The 19025-nt window shown below is 39.1% G+C and overlaps 1 protein-coding gene across 1 annotated transcript in view; it reads left to right on the forward strand.

Moving 5' to 3' along the window:
• Window positions 1-19025, forward strand: part of LOC121656682 (C-type lectin domain family 4 member F-like) — a 781688-nt gene that overhangs the window by 319241 nt on the left and 443422 nt on the right. The gene's annotated exons all lie outside the window — the stretch shown is intronic.

Raw genomic sequence — 19025 nt, forward strand, 5'->3', positions numbered from 1 at the left:
AGAGGGACACAATCAGCGCTATTAACCAGGTCGACAAAGAGTTGCAGGAAATAAAGATCGTATTCACAGAAATTGGGACAAAAAAAAAACATTTTGTAAGACTAACTAAATAAAAGGAAATCTAACTTTTGTTGAGACATTGTTACTTAGAGGTCTGATATGCTAGAGAACTTGACATTTATTCTTCTTGATATTTAGCACATTTCAGAGCATTTTCAATCAATTACTGGAATTTCTCATTTCACAATAAACTCACTGGACAGGTTGGAATGAAACTGCTGCACCGCTGCTCAGAAAGGAAGGTCTGGAGACATGAGACTTCCTTTCTGATAGATATTCTTATATCATCTATCAAAAAATAAAAATGATTATAATATTTAGAAAAATATACAGTAAATAAAGAAACATTAATATTTCAGCACTTCATTTTTCTTAAATGCCTGGTTCTTTATGTTTGAATGAATGAATAAATCATCTTTGGAATGTACATTTGCTTTTTTTTTCTCCTAAGAACAAAGCAAAAAATGTGAAGTTCATAATTTATAGGTTATTTATGCTGTTATTGTACTGGTATGGCTAACAGGAAATCAGATTGCCCTGAAGATAGAACCCTACAATGAGTTTGACTCCCCTGATGTATATCTGTATGTCAGGCAGGTGTTTGACACCTCTTACAGCGTGCAATGAAAAAAACATTAATGCTATGTTTTATGGTTACAGGAGGACACCCAGGTTGATGTCTCGCTCTGGAGGGAGGCTGCTCTGCTGGAGGTTGACTATGGGAAGGAAGTTTCCTTGAGCTCCTGGTCTTAAGCAAAAGCAGCTATGGACTGCGGCTGCAGTCTACAGCCAACACAATGCTGCTGGTAATTTCTATAATTTCCCTTAAATATGCATTTTTTAAAATAAATGAGAAACGACAGGCAGTCTCACACACAAACAGAGACACACAGACAGACACACAGAGTGAAAGAGACACCCAGACAGAGACACAGATAGAGAGAAAGATACACAGACAAAGAGACAGACAGACAGACAGAGACACACATACAGAGAGACACACAGACAAAGACACACATACAGAGAGACACACATACAGAGAGACATTACATTTTACATTAAGGTGGAAAAAATGTATTTTGTGTTTCACAGACAACAAGCGTGAAACAGGAGGCCACAGTCTTCAAGGTCATCGGAATAATGGAGACAGGGCAAAATGGTCTTCTAGAAATCGCCACCAGCGACAATGAGAAGTTTTTCATTGAGGAGTCGCTTTGGGCGCCCCTGGAAGACCTTATGTTTAAAGCGGACCTGTATGTTAATGCCATCATTGAGGGGGCGAAGGTCACAAGAATTCAGCCAGTGGAGAAACCATAAGAAATGTGCAGCGTTTGCCCTTAATTTAACTTAATTTAATTTCTGAATGTTTTGCATATTACAGTATTTGTTCATTTGTTATTAAGCCAGCACATTTCATATTCCACATACAGTACCAGTCAGACGGTTGGACACACTTTTTATTACATTTAATGGAAAGGTGTGTCCAGCCGTCTGACTGGTACTGTACTTGTAACAAATAGACACACAGAGTTGATGTTGATAGCGGGGATCCTGAGCTCCCCCTTTTGCATCATCTTACACCATGTTGTGGACACAGACACAGAGAGAGAGAGACCCAGAGAAAGACACACAGAGAGAGGGAGAGATGGAGCCAGAGAGAGGGAGAGATGGCGCCAGAGAGAGGGAGAGACAGAGTGAGAGAGAGGGTGAGACACAGAGACACAGACGGAGCGAAAGAGAGAGAGAGGTGGAGAGAGAAAGAGCGAGAGAGAGCAAGAGAGAGAGGGAGAGACGGAACGAGAGGGAGAGGGAGGAAGGAACAGACAGACACAGAGACACACACATAAAAATATTTCAACCAGTTCTGCTTAAGAAACTATTGTTTACAGTGTTTGTTTAAAAGAATTAATAAAAATGTCATTTTGAGACCAGTTTGAAGTGTATGATGGCAAAGGGAGGGTGCACAGTACACTGTTAACCCAAATTTTGTTTCTAATTAAACTTCTGAGTGATCATTACTTCAACTTTTATGTTTTTTTAAAAACTGCTATCATTACTAAACAGTATTACTTGAATGTACTAGTTATCTGAGGGATTCATTTCATGAATCAGGTTAAGGAGAGTTTACTCAGAATGTTTAGTTTTTTAAGAAGGGGGGGGGGGGGCGAGGGGGGGCTAAATAATTCAAAGACGTCCTCGGTCACATCACAAGGCCTGCGCAACGGTCGACACTGACTTGGCAGAAGAGCTCACAAGCAGCTGCAGCAGACGGGCTTCAGGCACTCTGACCAGGAAACAGCTTTGTTAAACGCCTTTGACGGTTAGTATGTAAAAGTAGTCTTGTCATCTCCTTTAGGAACTTTTAACAACCATATACGCTGACATATGTTGGTGACGCGGTTTTTCCGGTTACATAATGCACTGTGAACTGTGCAGGTGTTAATGTTTATGCTAGCTAATGTCAATTTAAAATAGCGTCAGTTGAATGTTAAAGTTAGCTTAGCGAGAACGGTCTGAGGAAAGCTTAAGTACCTACAAGTTTGCGCGTCTGTAACATGTATTTCTGCCATTACTTGTGGTATGTAAGCGGTTCAACCACTGGCGCAGATGAGTTTAGCAGGCGCTGCCTGTAATGTTCGTACAATATTTTGAACTCCGCAAGCTGCGCGCCACGCGTTGAACCATTGGACCGCTCCTTGCCCACTCTTTTTCCCCGTTTTTCACTCTCTCGCGCATGCAGGCTTGTTTACATAAAGGTTTTACTGTATATAACTAAGATGTAGCTTCGGTTTTCATTTCCATTATGTTTTTACAACGATATTGTTGAGTTATTGACCTTAAACTTTCGTTGTTTTCTATTTTTATAGATCCTTCTGTTGTGAGGATGCTGTGGAAGTGTAAGTATTGTGATTTCATGTGTGAGAAAAGGGGTTACCTTTTGAAACATTATCGGTTAAAACATGGAAACTATGGTAGAACTGTCCCATTTCCCTGCTTATATCAAGAATGTGTGTGCACATTCAACTCCATTAATGCACTCAAGGTCCACTTAGCGAAGATTCACCAGAAAACCCAGGGTGCCCCTCCAAGAGAGACTTCACAAGTGACATTTCAATGTCAGTCATGTGATTTTTCTGCACCCTGCACAAAAGCAGTCTTCCTCACTCACCTGCGCAGTACACATTTGAGGGTAAATCACAGAGTCCAGTGTCCATTTAATGGCTGTAACTTTCATACCAGTGTGTATTCTACATTTAATGCACACAGAAGTAAGGAGCACAGAACACACAATTGGAGGATGTTCAGACCAGAAATTATCTCTGATAATGTAACTAATGAAATGTGGCAGCCTGCAAAGACTTGATTGATGAAATGCAGAAGAAAACACCGAATGCATCTCTTGTGAAACAGAAGATGGATCAGACGTTCGCTCTGAGAAGAAAAGAGGTTGTGGATTCGGAACCTGCCATAAGCATGATGGTGAAACGCTGGCCTGCCCTCTTTACTGAAGATCAGGTGTGCTCATTTTTCACTAAAGATCAGGTATGTTATGAAAGTGAAGAAAACGACTGCCTCTTTTGCTCTCTGTATGTTTCAGGTCTTCATGGAGTTCAGCAGGATTGTGAGCAAGAACCTCAAGCATGAATTCTATAAGAGCATCGACCGGCACAGTCCTCGGCTCCTTGAGTTATTTCGATCCAAGAGAGGGAATGTTGGACAGTTGTTGACACAGATTTCACAACAGACAAATGTAGGTCCATACACATTATGTGCTTGCCATTGTTCTTTACAGGTTTTGCAAATTATCTAAGAGCCAGTCTATTGGTTGTGTTATCCAGTTTTTAGAGATCATTTTTGATTATTTTAGCTATCTAACTTGTTATTTTGTTTAATTCCCAAAAGACAACAGACCCAACTGCGATCCGGACACATGTGCTCAGAGGGCTTACAATCATCCTGGGGGACAACCCCACAAACTTCTTCAAAGCAGGCTTTGTAAGTAAGCACTTGCTTTCTTTTAATTTTTACCATGCCACTCTTGACAGTATATTGAATAAAGTTTTTGTGTTTCTTCCAAATGAGAATATAATGATTGTACTCGTATATTTTTTTATTAAGGAGTCTGATGATGAGTCATTCCGTGACCTTGACATCGGGATACTACTCGTTGAGCGTGAAGATGCTGTGGCCACATCTTCCCATCATCTCAGTCCAGCCTCGTTGAAAATCATCATTGAGGGAGAAGTTGTGATGAGAGACATTGAAGATCTGCCAAAAGCAATGTGCATTCTGTTTGGACTCACATATGCACTCCATCTTAACTACCCTAAGACAATGAAGCTAACATTTCTGTTCATCCAGCAGGTATTGCTCTCATTAGGCCACAGTGACCTAAAACCAAAGCTACAGACTTTGAAAAATCAGCTCACACTGTAAAGAGATGTCAGCTCTCTTGGAATAAGCTTTAACTGTTTTTTTGTTTTTGTTTTGCTACTGGTAAAAACACTTTGACTATCGGGTAAACCTTTTTTATTTACTGGAAAACATGCATGTTTAAAATGCAGACATACACAAGCAACAGACTCATTCAACACCTACTCACAACACAGTCCCATACATAAAAAAACACTGACACTTTAACAATATACACATTTAAATACTGAATGATGGGCGTAGTATGAAAATTTAAATTGAGAGGAGTTGTGGCAAACATATAACATTGTTTCAGTTATTGTTGCATCATTAGTCTATGAAGATGGAGTTGGATATTGTTCTGATATCTCTGTTGGTTCATGTGCTGGCTTCCCTTCATTTAGGCAAATCAAGCATTCTGTTTGTAATCTTTTGTACATTTGAGCAGATGCTTCTTGACCTTTTTTGTTATGGATTTACCACTATAATTTCCAGTCAAATGCATGTTTTTTCTGGTGAATATGTTATGCATTCAACACCCCCACACGAAACCAACACAGACAACACCAACAAACAGCATAGACACAGACAACACCCACACAAATTCAGCAACCACACATTTTTTCAATAATTTGAAATGACCTTCTTAAGATTAATTATTATAGGTTGGATGTGTTAATGTTCACCTACTGATAAGTTTATAAGAAAATGTATTGTTTTCTGCATTTTCCACCAAAATAAAATGCTTTGGAGCATTTAACGCTGTTTATTTTTTTCCATCCAATTGAAGCAACTTTTTCAGCAATATTTTATTTATTTTTTGTCAAAGAAAAGGTAGTTTAATTAGAGGTAAATATTGTAGTTGTGATGCAAAATTAAAAGCAATAACAAGTAATTTAATTATGTTAAATAATTTTGAGTACACTCTAACAAATATAAATACTAAACTTAAGATTCTGTGTTAATACTATTTAACATATTTAGCTTAAGCTTTGTAAAAAGTTAGGATGTCATATTATCAGTACTCAGCATATTTAGTTTCAGCTTGTGTAAAAAGTTGGGATTCCATGTTAAAAATACTCAACATATTTAGTTTAAGCTTTGTAGAAATTAATGTTTCCGTGTTAATAGTAGTCAACATATTTAGTTTTAGCCTGTGTAAAAACTAAAGTGGTATAGGGCAACGGGTTTCCACGCGATTTGCGAGTAATGTCAGCTAATTTGGGTTAAGAGTGTACACATTTGACTAAGCACCACACTTCTGATTGATTGCTTTCCATCCATTCATTTTCTAGTCAGTTTATCACAATGCTGGGGGTTGGAGCCAATTACCAGCATTTCCCAGGTGAGAGGCAGGGTGCACCCCGGACAGCTTAGCAGTCCATTACAGGGCAAACACAGTAAGACAAACAACCACTACCATTGAGTCCTATGATCAATCAGCTTAACATGTATATATTTGGACTGCTAAAAGAAGCCGGAGTACCAAAACTTAGAACATTTGACAATTCCTGAAATTTCCCACTTCACCTTGAACACACCAGACTGGTTGGAATGAAACCGCTCTGCCACTGCTCACAAAGAATGTCTGGACACAAAAGAACCTACAGGAGAGGAGGACAGAGGAATAGTCTGCAAAAACTGAGGAACACAGATTTCCAGGACCATCTCTTTGTCCTCTATTGTCTTGTGAAATGATGAGGACAACAAGACCAGCAGGAGAAGAGAACTGAGACCACTGCTCGTTTTTATTTTACAATATTTAAAAAAAGATAAAGGAAAGAAATTACCTGCAATCCTACCGTACACTGGTGTCCTGCTCTGATAATGTCTGGATCATTGTCCTCTAGCCCTGCTCGCCTCTTCAGGGCTGCAGAAAGAGACCTCCTGACCAGATAAATCAGTCAGTACAGTGTCTGACGTACATATACTCATATATGAAAACTTCACCTTACTATTGGTTGATGGTAATGTGTCGAGTATTAAAATCCTCCTACGGGGGACAGAGAGACAGTCCTGGATAAGTTAAGAAAGAACAAGAGCAGGAGACATGCAAGGAGGACAGACATACAGACAGAAAAGTGGGGAACAGTTTTCCAGGACTGTCTGTCTGTCCTCCTCTGCTATTTGTACTTTTAAAACTTCAGCTGTTGACTTCAGCTCCATAAATACTTCTTTAACAAGGCATAGATCATACTGTAGGTGTGTCTAGGGGTCTTTGTGTCTGTCCACAGCCCCTCCCTCAAACCTTTGCTGTCACCACAGTCTTTGTAAAATGGCTGCCAAGCTGGGGTATGAGCAGTAGCTGCATTGGCACCCGTCAAAATTTATTATCAATTTTTCTAGTTAACTTTGTGCTTTCATTTTATAAATGTTATTTTTATGCATGTTTTTCTAATTAGCTGTTGATGGAACATTTGGGTAAATTTGATTCTTTCACCACACAGCATAACATTCACTAAAAATATTGCATGCTACGGTAGAGTTCTTTAAATGTTATAAGGATAAACTCTGCAGTTTGATGGTGGAAGATAGTGTAATACATGTAAGGAGCCCTTAAGGGTTTGTGGCTGATAGTACATGACTAAAAAAATTAAAGAAATTAAAGGGAATACAAAATAAGCATGTAGGTCATTCCCACTTTTGAGATCTGTACAGTTAGGAAATAACACTGAATACATTTTGCCTGCTTTTGTACAAATACATTTAAGTAGAATTTTAAGCCTAGTCTTTTCTTTTAAAGACGGTGGGAACATTTTATATGGTCATTTATTCATGGAATTATTGTTCAACTGCAAAGCAAAGCAGAGCCAACTACCATCACCAGAGAAGTTACGTAACCTTTTAGAATTACAAATTCTCACTTGAACGTTTTCAAAACATTTTAACATTATTAGGGTGTCAAACTGAAATGGCTACATGTTTGTCTTTGCTTAGTATTTTAGAGTAACTTGGTACTTTTATCAGATTTTACTAGAACTTCATAATTATTTAAGCCTAGTCTTCTCTTTTAAGCAAATTGTGGACATTTTACATAGTAATTTAGTTAAAGCTAGTCTGATTCATTTTGTAATTTCATTGTACTTTTGGTTGCAATGACAAAAAAGTTCAATTATATTTTGTTTGAGTTCCTCTTCAGCTGCAAAGCAAAGCAGAGCCAACCACCATCACCTGGTAGTTGTTAACTAGCCATCATCTTCTGGGCTACAACTGATTAAATTCCACCTCAGAAAGAAAACTACCTTTATCCCCAGACTGGACCTCTTCTACCTTCATCGACAGCCTGACCTGCCATCTCTTTTCTGACTGGAGCAAACATGAGATATCAACATCATCTATGTTAATTCCATGTTGTTTTGCTTTTACTTTTCTTTCCTTCAATTTGTAAAAGATGTGCAATGTTAATAAGTTAACCTGTCACTTCTGATGGAGTAATAGCTGACTGTACCATAACAATATATACTGTATATGCCAACACACAATTATCATGCACACATGAATAATATACAGAAGTTTTCTTTGTAAAAACATTTTATGATTAACACCACACTTTCAAAAGTCATTATTTTATTCACTATGTGTATGTGAAACATTTAGTTTTAAGAAGGAGTTCATTGACTGAACAGTGTTTGGACACCTTAATGTGACCTTACCCAGCTGGCATTTTAACGTCAAGTCACTGTTGAATCAACGTCGGGTGCCAGTGTTGAATAACTGTTGAATTTTGTTTCGATTTTGCAAATCCAATCAACGTTGAAATAGCAATGTCATTTTAACGTCATGTTTCTCAACATAGGTGAATTTGCCAACATTGAATCAACATTGATTTTAGTTTCGATTTTGCAAATCCAATCAACGTTGAAATTTCAACATCACTATGAAGTCTTGCTTTTCAAGATAGCTTGACATGTATATATAGTTATGATTCACTGTTTTTACTAAAGTATTTGTGTTGAACAATTTAGCTCCAATAACAGCAAACACCTTGAAATGGGTACATTATTACTAAGTTTGCAGAATCTCTTGAAAAACAGTGCAACAAACAACAACAAAAAAAAACAAACACAATGGTTATAAGTAAATTCTTTTTGTATTTCACTTTACACTTTAATCAACTAAATCTCCATTTACGAGTGCATGGCTCTCTTATTGGACATATTTTTATCTTTACCAGACAAGACATAGCAATCACAATGTTTTGTGTAATTAATAATCTTAAAAGAGATCTCATCTACAATACACAGAAAGGACCAAATACATTTGTCATTTAAATGTTCACAACAGCTATGAAATGAGCCAACTCGTCAAAGGAAGAGAAAGACAATTCTATAAAGTATGACACTGCTTTATTATCTGACAATGAAAAACAGCCCAAACATTGGGCAACATTGACAATATTGTTTCTGCATAGGAAAATGCTGTACACTGAAAAATGTCCTGAACTTAGGGAACATTCAACACTGCAGGAAAACCTCCCATCCTCTCTGGTGCATATTTCTAGTCTTTTGAAATATACTCAATGTTTGTTGTTGTTGTCCTGTGAACTGAAGACAGTGTCTACAAGGAAGAAAACAAACAAACAAAAACATACAAACAAACAAAAAAACAGCAGATCAGTATTAGCAGATGCTTACCACTCAGTTACAACAAAATACCAAAACACAAAATTTCCTTATGTTGCATTTATCAAAACACATTGTACAAAAAGTGAATGTAGGTCTCTAGACTGCAACAGCATATGATTTCTTGTAGAGTCAAGAATTATGTCAGACCTAGATGTTTCATAAACCAAAGTGATGAGCATGACATCAGATGGAGCCGCAGTCATGATGGGAAGAGAAAAAAGCTGCACAGGTATTTTGCTTTTGTCTAACCCCCATATGAGTCCCCGGGAATCACTACATTAAAACCTATCAATATCATTGTGTGTGTGTGATCATATTCAAATTAAATACCTTGGTCCATGAGTGGAAGACCCTTTGGACCCCAAACGCCATCTCTGAGAAAGGGATTTGGACAGACTCTCTTAACCAGGACTGAATAATCTGCTTAAAAAAGATAAAAAGTTTACTACATTAGATATTGTAAATACAGCTTAATAACAAAGTGGGAAAGATAAGTTTACAAAGAAATTTCTAATTTTGCTGGGGATCGGAAATTAACATGTGACATGTGCTGAGATCACTACAACAACTTTTTCTTACGTCTGGAAGATTTGTAGTTCTATGACTATAATTACAAATAGTGGAAATTATAGTTTGGCATAGAAATTTCCACTTTTACTGGGGGGCAGGTGGCTAAAGCTAAAAAGCTTTAGAAGCTAAAACATTAGCTAAAGTGATTTAAAGAAACATTTTCTTAAAGATCCTCTGAAACATTTGACACTTGAATTGTAAGTTAAGTGAATTATTACACCCTTATTTGATGATCATTTTAAAAAAATTACCTTCGACCATTGGAACGATACATAAATGGAGAGAGACTCATTCCTGCTTCCACTGTGTGCCAAGGATCGAGATTGAGGGCTAGGGGATGCCCATCGGTGCTCTTTCTGCATTTTTAGAGGGTTTAGACACAGGTAAGGGTTAGCATGTCATTAATTAGAAATTACTTTACACATATAGATTAGTCTAAATGTAGCATTTTAATTGTGGCATTCAATTGAAGCTGTAAACTTTCAGTTCTGGTATGGCATACTAAACTTCAAAATATTTGAGACCCAATCAAATACAAAACATGTATTAGATTTTTTTTTTCTTTAATGTTGAATATATTTTTGGTACATTTTATGTTTAATGGCTTACTTTCAAAAAAGCCCACAAAAAAGAACATTGAATTCAAACTCTTTATTCAAATCAAATCAAATCAAATCAAATCAAATCAAATTTTATTTATAAAGCGCTTTTCATGCAAAGGCAACACAAAGTGCTTTACATAGTATAAATGAATGCATATTAATATGAAAAAAGAAAATCACAGAACAAAAACAATAAGCCATTTACACACCCAGTTATGTGACAGATAAAACACCTCCCACCCACCCCCCCTCACCCATCCACACACACACACACACAAACTCCTAATATCTGTCTCTGGCTTGGCGCTGCTGTGAGGAAACGGCATTTTTGGGGACCCATTCACACCAGGAGCCAGTCAAGTCATGTTTGCAGAGGGCAGATCAAGCAGGCTTGACTCCCAGAGTTTAGGATCCCCATAAAGAAACACTGGAGTTAAAAATGTTAAAACAGTTAAAACAACGATAAAATAGGGAAACAGTTTAGAAGCTACATCAACAGTCTCTGCAGCCCTGAGGCTCTCTGGCAGGCTGTTCCACAGTTGAGGACCAAAATGATGAAACGAGGTTGATTGATTGATGATTAAAACAACGATAAAATAGGGAAACAGTTAAGAAGCTATAATAAAATATAAAAAAATAAAATAGATAAATGAGACAGATAAGATAAGATAAGGTGAGATAAATAATAGAAAATGAATAAAATCAAATCAGAAGGCTAAACTAAAAAGGAAGGTCTTGAGCCTCTTCTTAAAAACATCAACAGTCTCTGCAGCCCTGAGGCTCTCTGGCAGGCTGTTCCACAGCTGAGGACCAAAATGATGAAACGAGGCCTCACCGTGTGTTTTAGATCTAACTTTGGGAATAGTTAAAAGGCCGGTACCAGAGGACCTCAGGGTCCGCGAGGGCTCATAATTTGAAAACATGTCAGATAAATAAGAAGGCCCAAGACCATTACGACATTTATAAACAAGTAAGAGAACCTTAAAATCAATCCTGAAGCGCACGGGGAGCCAATGCAGCGATTTTAAAACCGGTGTAATGTGTTCTTGCCCCCTGGTCCTCGTCAGAACTCATGCTGCCGAGTTTTGCAGTAACTGTAAACTAGAAATAGACTTTTTGGGAAGACCAGAGAGCAGGGCATTACAATAATCTAGCCTGCTGGAAATAAAAGCATGCATTAGTACCTCCGTGCTGGCAAGAGAGAGAAATGGGCGAACTCTGGCGATATTTTTAAGATGATAAAAGCCTGTCTTTGTGACATTTCTGATGTGTGAAATAAAATTCAGCTCAGAGTCGAAAAGGACACCCAGATTTCTCACACACTGAGAGGGTTTGAAGTTTTTCAGTCTGCAGGAAATTATCTCTCTCTTGTCTTCAGGACCGATGACCAAAACCTCAGTTTTGTCCTGGTTGAGCTGCAAGAAATTCACTGCCATCCATGACTTTATGTCTAAAATACAGTTTAAAAGGGTGTTAACTGGCTCTAGGTCATCAGGAGACACGGCGATGTAAAGCTGTGTATCATCAGCATAGCTGTGAAAATCAATGCCGTGTCTCCAAGTGGCAACATGTAAAGATTAAAAAGTATTGGGCCTAAAATTGAGCCTTGGGGAACCCCACATTTTATGTCATAGATTCCTGAAGAGTATGTATCCATACTCACCAAGAACTTTCGATCAGCCAGATAGGAGTAAAACCAGTTAAGAACAGTACCTGAGAGGCCCACCAGACTTCTCAGTCTGTCTAATAAAATCTGGTGGTCCACTGTATCAAAAGCAGCACTAAGATCAAGTAGCACCAGGACAGTAAGTTTCTGAGAGTCCAAATTACGTCTAAGGTCACTGACAATCTTTGAAAGGGCCGTCTCGGTACTGTGGTTTGTCCTAAAACCAGACTGATACTTTTCTAAAATGTTGTGTTTGTTTAAAAACCCATGTAATTGAGTATAAACAACCTTTTCTATAATTTTACTTAAAAATGGTAGATTGGATACAGGTCTGTAGTTGTCAAGGATGTTGCAGTCTAAATTACTCTTCTTCAGAAGAGGCCGCACCACAGCTGTTTTACAGGCAGATGGGAAGACACCTGTCTGAAGAGAGCAGTTTACAATATTTAAAAGCTCAGACTCGAAGAAACCATAAAATGTTTTTAAAAGAGATGTGGGAATGGGGTCTAAAAGGCAGGTTGTTGGGTTTAGCTGGGAGAAAACTCGACCAAGCATCTCTGCATCAACCAGGACAAAACTCTCCAGTGTTTCTTTGGCTAAAAACAATGCTTCAGATCTGTTAAAACTAAAATTTTGTTGTGATACAAGACTGGATCTAATAGCATTGATTTTACTTCTGGAGTGACATGCAAAGTTCTCACATGCGTTGGCTGATGGCGGCATGGTGGACTTGTTACCCCCAGTATTTATTAAAAGGTCGATGGTTTTAAAAAGGAATTGGGGGTTGTTTTTGTTATCTGTAATTAGGTTTGAGAAGTAGTGTGTTCTTGCCTCTTTAACAGTTTTATTGTAATTTTTGAGTTGTTCACGTAAGATTTCATAATGTATTGTGAGTTTGGTTTTTCTCCATTTTCTTTCAGCTCTCCTGCAGCCTTTTTTCAATTTTCTAATTTCTTCATTTCTCCATGGAGTTTTTAATTGTGTTTTTAATGTTTTTGTTTTAAGTGGAGCTACTGAGTCAATGGCAGATGCCAGTTATTTGTTAAAATGATCTACAGTAAAATCACATGATGCAGATAAAATCTGAGCAGGAGTTCGATTTAAAATGTCAATAAAATTTGCAGCCACTTCAGAATTAATATACCCTTTCCTCACAGTTCTCACCAGGGCCTGCCGCTTGCTAAAACTGGTGATGTTAAAAAATACACAGTAGTGGTCTGACACAGCCAGGTCAACAACAGAGGACACACCAGTGGACAGGCCGTAGGTTATGACCAAGTCCAGGGTGTGTCCCCTGTTGTGTGTACACTGTGTGACGTACTGCTTAAAATCCATATTATTTAAAAGGTTTAAAAATTCACTGGTATGGGGATTACCACTATTGTCGATGTGTAGGTTAAAATCACCAGTTATTAAAATCTTGTTGTATTTGATATGTATGGTAGATAAGAACTCAGAAAATTCTTGAATAAAACCAGAGGGAGGATTTGGTGGTCTATAAACTGTTATAGCTAAAATAGGCGGATTGCTAAAAACAAAGGAATGATGCTCAAATGAAGAATAGTTTGTCAGTATTATTGGTTGTGCGGATAATGACCGTTGAGCAATTGAAGCTGTTCCACCACCCCTCTTACCTCCCCTGATAGAAAATAAAAAATTAAAATCTGGTGGGGAAGCCTCGGTGAGAATAACTGATGCATCAGCGCCAAGCCACGTTTCTGTCAAAAAGAGACAGTCAATGTTATTATCTAAAATCAGATCATTAATAATAAAAGATTTGTTTGATAATGATCTTACATTTAAAAGAGCCATTCTAAAAGTTGTAGGTAAGTCCAATTTTGGGGTTGTTGATGATGGATCTAATACAGGAGTTGTTTGTATAGGACGGAGACATCTGTCAGAGCTACGAAAATGTAAATGGGAATGTTGATAATTTCTACTGGTGATGTGTACTGGAATATGATGGGTAACAGAGACGGTGTTAACTGGAAAGGATGTGTTCTGACCGGATTGTCAGTCTGAAAGAGCTTTGCAGGATTGAAGGGTGAGATAAATGTTCAGAGCAAGGAGTTGAGAACCTGCATAGTTGGGGTGAAGGCCATCTGATTGGAAGAGGTACGGTCTATTGAGAAAGGTGGTGAAATTATCAATGTATGGGATATTAATGGAGTGACAGTAATGTTTTAACCAGATGTGGAGTTGACGAATTCGGCTGAACTTAATGTCTCCAAAACGTGGTGAGGGTAGTGGTCCAGAAATGATGCACTGTGTATTTAGCTGTTGGATGTTGTGGATGAGGTTGATAAAATCTGCCTTCAAAGTTTCTGACTGTTGGAACTTGAGATCGTTTGTACCTGCATGTATTACCAGAGTTGAGGCTGTGGGATGTTTATGAGTCAGTTGGTGGGCAGAGTTGAAGATGTCATTGACTGTTGCACCTGAGTGGGAGGATGTGTGGCACCTGTTCATGCGGATGTTTCGAACGATGGAGTCACCAAGGACGAGCACGCGAGGACCAGCTCCAGCCGGCAGCCTCACAGGATCCACGGCACCAGCAGCCAACATGGGAGCCTCTGCGGCGGCAGCCAAAGGAGGAGAGACCACGGCGGTATCAGAGGCAGCAGACGCCGGAGACGAAGCTCCTTCCCTGGCAGGGTGTTTCCGGGCGGGGCTGCGGCGAGACGCGGCGTTTTCCTTTACCGCGGCTCTGAGGAGCTGTCGCCGCTTTGTGGAGGATGAGCCCCGGGATGACCGCCGGGAACCGGGCGCCTTGGTCTGCGCAGAGCCGGTGGCTGGTGCAGTGTTGGTCGGCTCCGGACCGACAGCGCAGCTGGATATCATCCCTTCGTCAGGAGGCGGTGCCGACAGGACCTCGAAGCGGTTTGATAAAACCAGGGCGGATGTTTTCTTGGTGCGGCATGTTACCTCGGACCAGAGTAGCGATCGTTTAGGTGTGGAGCTGGATGAAGGCCGGGGAGAGGTAGCGAGATCCCATGGCACGGTGTCCTGAAGTGCCGATTTCAGCGAGGCTATGCACAGTGACTGCTGGTGGGCCACATCCAGCAGAGAGTTAAGTATTTCACTCTTGGACCTCAGCTCTTCTGATAGCTTCCGGATATCTTCCCTCAGGCTAGTGATCAGTTTGTCTTTTGGTTCCAAGCAGTTATCCGGAAGGGTAGCCATCTCAAACCGATAGCTAGCAGTGGCTGGGGCTTGTTGACAGCAGCGTTCCCACGCTGTCAGTCGGCGGCTGACAGTAAAAAGCGAAGAACTCGCTGGTTAAAATTAAAAACAATCCTTCTCCACCGTAAAAAGGGAGCTAAACGTTCGACTGGTAAAAGGTTAAAACGATATAAAAAAACCGTTAAAACCAGATAAAATCCACAGTCAGCGGCATTAGTAGCGGTCCGTTGATGTGGCCTTGACTTATGGCGTTGTGAGTGTAGATTAGATTAAGTCATGTGTGCTGGAGCAGGGAAATTTGGAAAACCTGCAGGATTGTGGCTCTCGAGGACCGACGTTGGCTACCCCTGGTTTAGAGTTTTTATTCAACCTCCTTATTCATCAGACCATGATGTTCAGACTCTGTTATAACTTATAACTGAAAATAAAAAAGGGGAAATAAACTGCTGACCTGACATCAGAAAAGTAACATAATTAAATAAATGACAAAATCTTATTATCTATTATAATATACAAGCTACAGAGTTCACAGAAACTCTACAGGTAACTAATAATTTCCACAACAGTCTGTGGCAGGAGGCCAAATTACAGATTATGTAATGTATGAAAACCGTGTTTTCAGCCGGATGCCCAACACTGGTCTGACACATTTCTTATAAGTCTGGACAAAGTGTAACGTTAATTAACATACGTCTTTCAAACTCAATTTTGATAAATGTTGGTGGTGTATTCTCAACAAGAGACAACTGAATAACCTAGGGTCAGGTTGGGTTTTTCCTCCAGCAGCAAATACCGCTAACAAGTGTAAGCATGTGCTAGCTAGCTCAAAAGACACTCTTCTAGCTAACGTTAGTTACCACTTCCAGTAAACCCGTTGGCGAATGCTGCTGTTGGCTGTATAGCCAAAACTAACTATTAACCAAAGCATAACATCACAGTTTTATTGTTGCGACTACCGCCAAATCCAACCAGTTCAAACTGGTCTGTCTGCTAGCCTGACGATGACGACACAGACCCACTGCACATGCGCAAGCGGGTGTCACCGTCACCACAATAAAGGAGGTGACAGACAACTGCCATCTACCAATCAAGTCCTTGAACTATGTTCCAAACTGACGAATCAGACTGGAGTTGCTTCTGTCACTGCCCGTTTACCTTAGAAGCCCGACTAGATGCATGAGCAAACGGGACGCTATCGAACTTCGAAAATAAACTTCATTCCATCACTACCCGCCCCAAGATACACAATTTGCTGTGCCCATCTTTGCATGTGCAAAAACAACTTACAGCAACCTAGGCAAAACTTAAATTTGATTGAGAGTTGATCTTTTAACACTGTATCATTATTCATGCATCAACAATTTTTCAACAGTTAATTGATCAACATTGTTTGGATGTTGAATCAACATTATTTTTCAACTGATATATTTCAGAAATTTTTTATTAGTCATGGTTGTAAAAATAATGTTAATTCGACATACAACAAAGAATTGTTTATATTTCCATGGTGAATCCATGGTGAGTTGACAACACTACTTCAACTATTTTGTGTTCAACGTTGTTTTAAAATTGAATCAACGTTTTTTCATAAACTGACATTATTTCAACCACATTTAAACGTTTAACGTCGGTCGAATGCCAGCTGGGTATTATCACACTTAAATCATCCAAGTTACAGTTGTAATTGTATTAAATCTGTCTACATTATTTCGATGATGTTGTTAGTTAGTAGACTGATATGTTTGAGAACTTAACTTATTTATATTTTACACAGTTTTTAACCAAGCACTGGAATTTCTGATTTCACCTAAAGTCACCACGCCCCTTTCTATGAGATCGTTGAGCCCGCTCCCGCCCCTCCCCTTCTGCTGGCTTTGGCAAACAGTGAGTACATGCCATTTTTTTCTCTCGCTGAAATTATTAATATTTTAATTATAAACAGCTGTAAACGTCCTCGAACATGTCCTGAGATGTTGATGAACTGTAAGCGAAGTAAAATCAGTCCAAGAACGATTGAAATTAATTACTATTTTAACAGTTTTAATCGAAACGGACCGGAAGTACATCCACTTTGCTTCGTCACTCTAGCGGAGATTAGTAGCTAATGTCCCTCGGTTAAATGATTAATTTATAAACTATAAACACGTTTAAACATCTCCTAACATGTCCAGAGTTGTTGCTGAATGGTAAACGATGTAAAATTCTGCCAAAGAATAATCGAAATTTACCATATGAACAAGTATATTTTAACAATCTGAAGCTAGCTAACCGTTCGCGTTGCTAACGCTAACGGACGCTAACGGCTAATTTTAAGATGATAAATATGGGTGTGTCCCAAACGGCGCACTTCTATACTTCGGACACTACATTTAAGTGCTTAGTGCGCTGACACAGAAATTTCAGTAAAAACTCAGTGCACTGAAAGTACCCGAATGCTGCCCTAAACTCGGCCAAAAATCTAGTGCGAAACAATGGACACTACACGCACTAAACGGACACCATCTTGCTGACGTAGCGGAAGGGGAGGGACTCTCAACCAGTTTTTCAGAGCTGGCAGCCACCGACTAAGCGATACCGATGCAGGCGGAGGGTATTTTCAACTGTTGTAAGTATGAAGTTATTTGATCATAATTCTAATATACACTGCAGCATGCTTCTTATCTCTTCTATCCTTGATGACAGTTATGGATCTGATCATTTGTTGGAGGCTGCAGTAGAGTTAGCAACGTAAATGTTAGCAGTTTTATAGCAGATTTCGCGGATGTAGATGGGCTATAAGTGTTAAAAATGATTAATGCTATAGGTTCCGTATGTTTATTCATGATTGTTGAACCTCCAGATTAAGCACTGCAGGGTCTCTGGCGTAAACGAAATGGTCCTTGATCTGAAAACTGATTAGGAAACACAGCTGGTTAGAGAACCGGCCCGTTTCCATGGTACCGCTGACGAAGCCGTAGCTGATTGTACATCACTTTAGATAAGCGCCTGCAAAGTACCCATAAAGTACATAATAATGTTTGCTTTTATATAACCTGCCATTCTGTGTTCACCGTAGGTCACTGTGGCATCAAACTACAGAGCAAGCAGTGGCACTGAGGCATTTACCACCTGCGGGCTACGATGCTGCTGTGGAGAAGAAGAGGTGGCAAGAGAGAAATGTTTTAATAAAAAGTTTAAATAAAATGTTTTCTGTATCCCTGTTTTAGCGTCTTCATTACTGCATTTCATATTTTAAATGATGGTTTCTAGTATAACCGGTTTACTGTTGCCAGACGTGAACGGTATCAGTGTAAACACAGATGAAAACAGATGTATAATGTAACGTACTTTAATTCAGTTAAGATATCTTTGCTTATTTAAAAGCTGTTTTTTAGTGTTTTAAATTGCACTTTATACTAACAAGTATGAGGGAGACATGCAAAGACACATGAATGTGTGCTGATGGTTTCTATTATCAACTGAGATAGATTAATACAGTGGAGGCCGCGGTTCTTTGTTTCACAAATGAGGCCTTTTAAAAGGCATTTAATAGCATAAAAGTATGTTGACACGCAAAAACGTATGTTAACATGATTTTGGAAGAAAAAAAAAGTATATTAACAGAGCGGCGCTGCTAAGCTGGTACGTCACTACCGGTAAGTGCAAAACGTTAGTGCTCAATTTGGATCAGGACTTACCCACGATAGTGTGCACTACAGAAGGTAGTGCTTAGTGCGCACTACACACTACCTTCCAGTGCACTCATGTAAGTGCGCGGTTTGAGACACACTCTATGTCTTCAGCTCATGTTAAACTTAAAAAAATAATTCAAACAAACCAACGAGCAACCAAATTTATTTATCCTTTAACCACAGAGCCGAAGTAACTCTGACCTGGCTAATGGCCGATAGGGAGAAAGCAACCAAA

Source organism: Melanotaenia boesemani, chromosome 17 (genome assembly GCF_017639745.1).
Source record: "Melanotaenia boesemani isolate fMelBoe1 chromosome 17, fMelBoe1.pri, whole genome shotgun sequence".
Lineage (NCBI taxonomy): Eukaryota > Metazoa > Chordata > Actinopteri > Atheriniformes > Melanotaeniidae > Melanotaenia > Melanotaenia boesemani.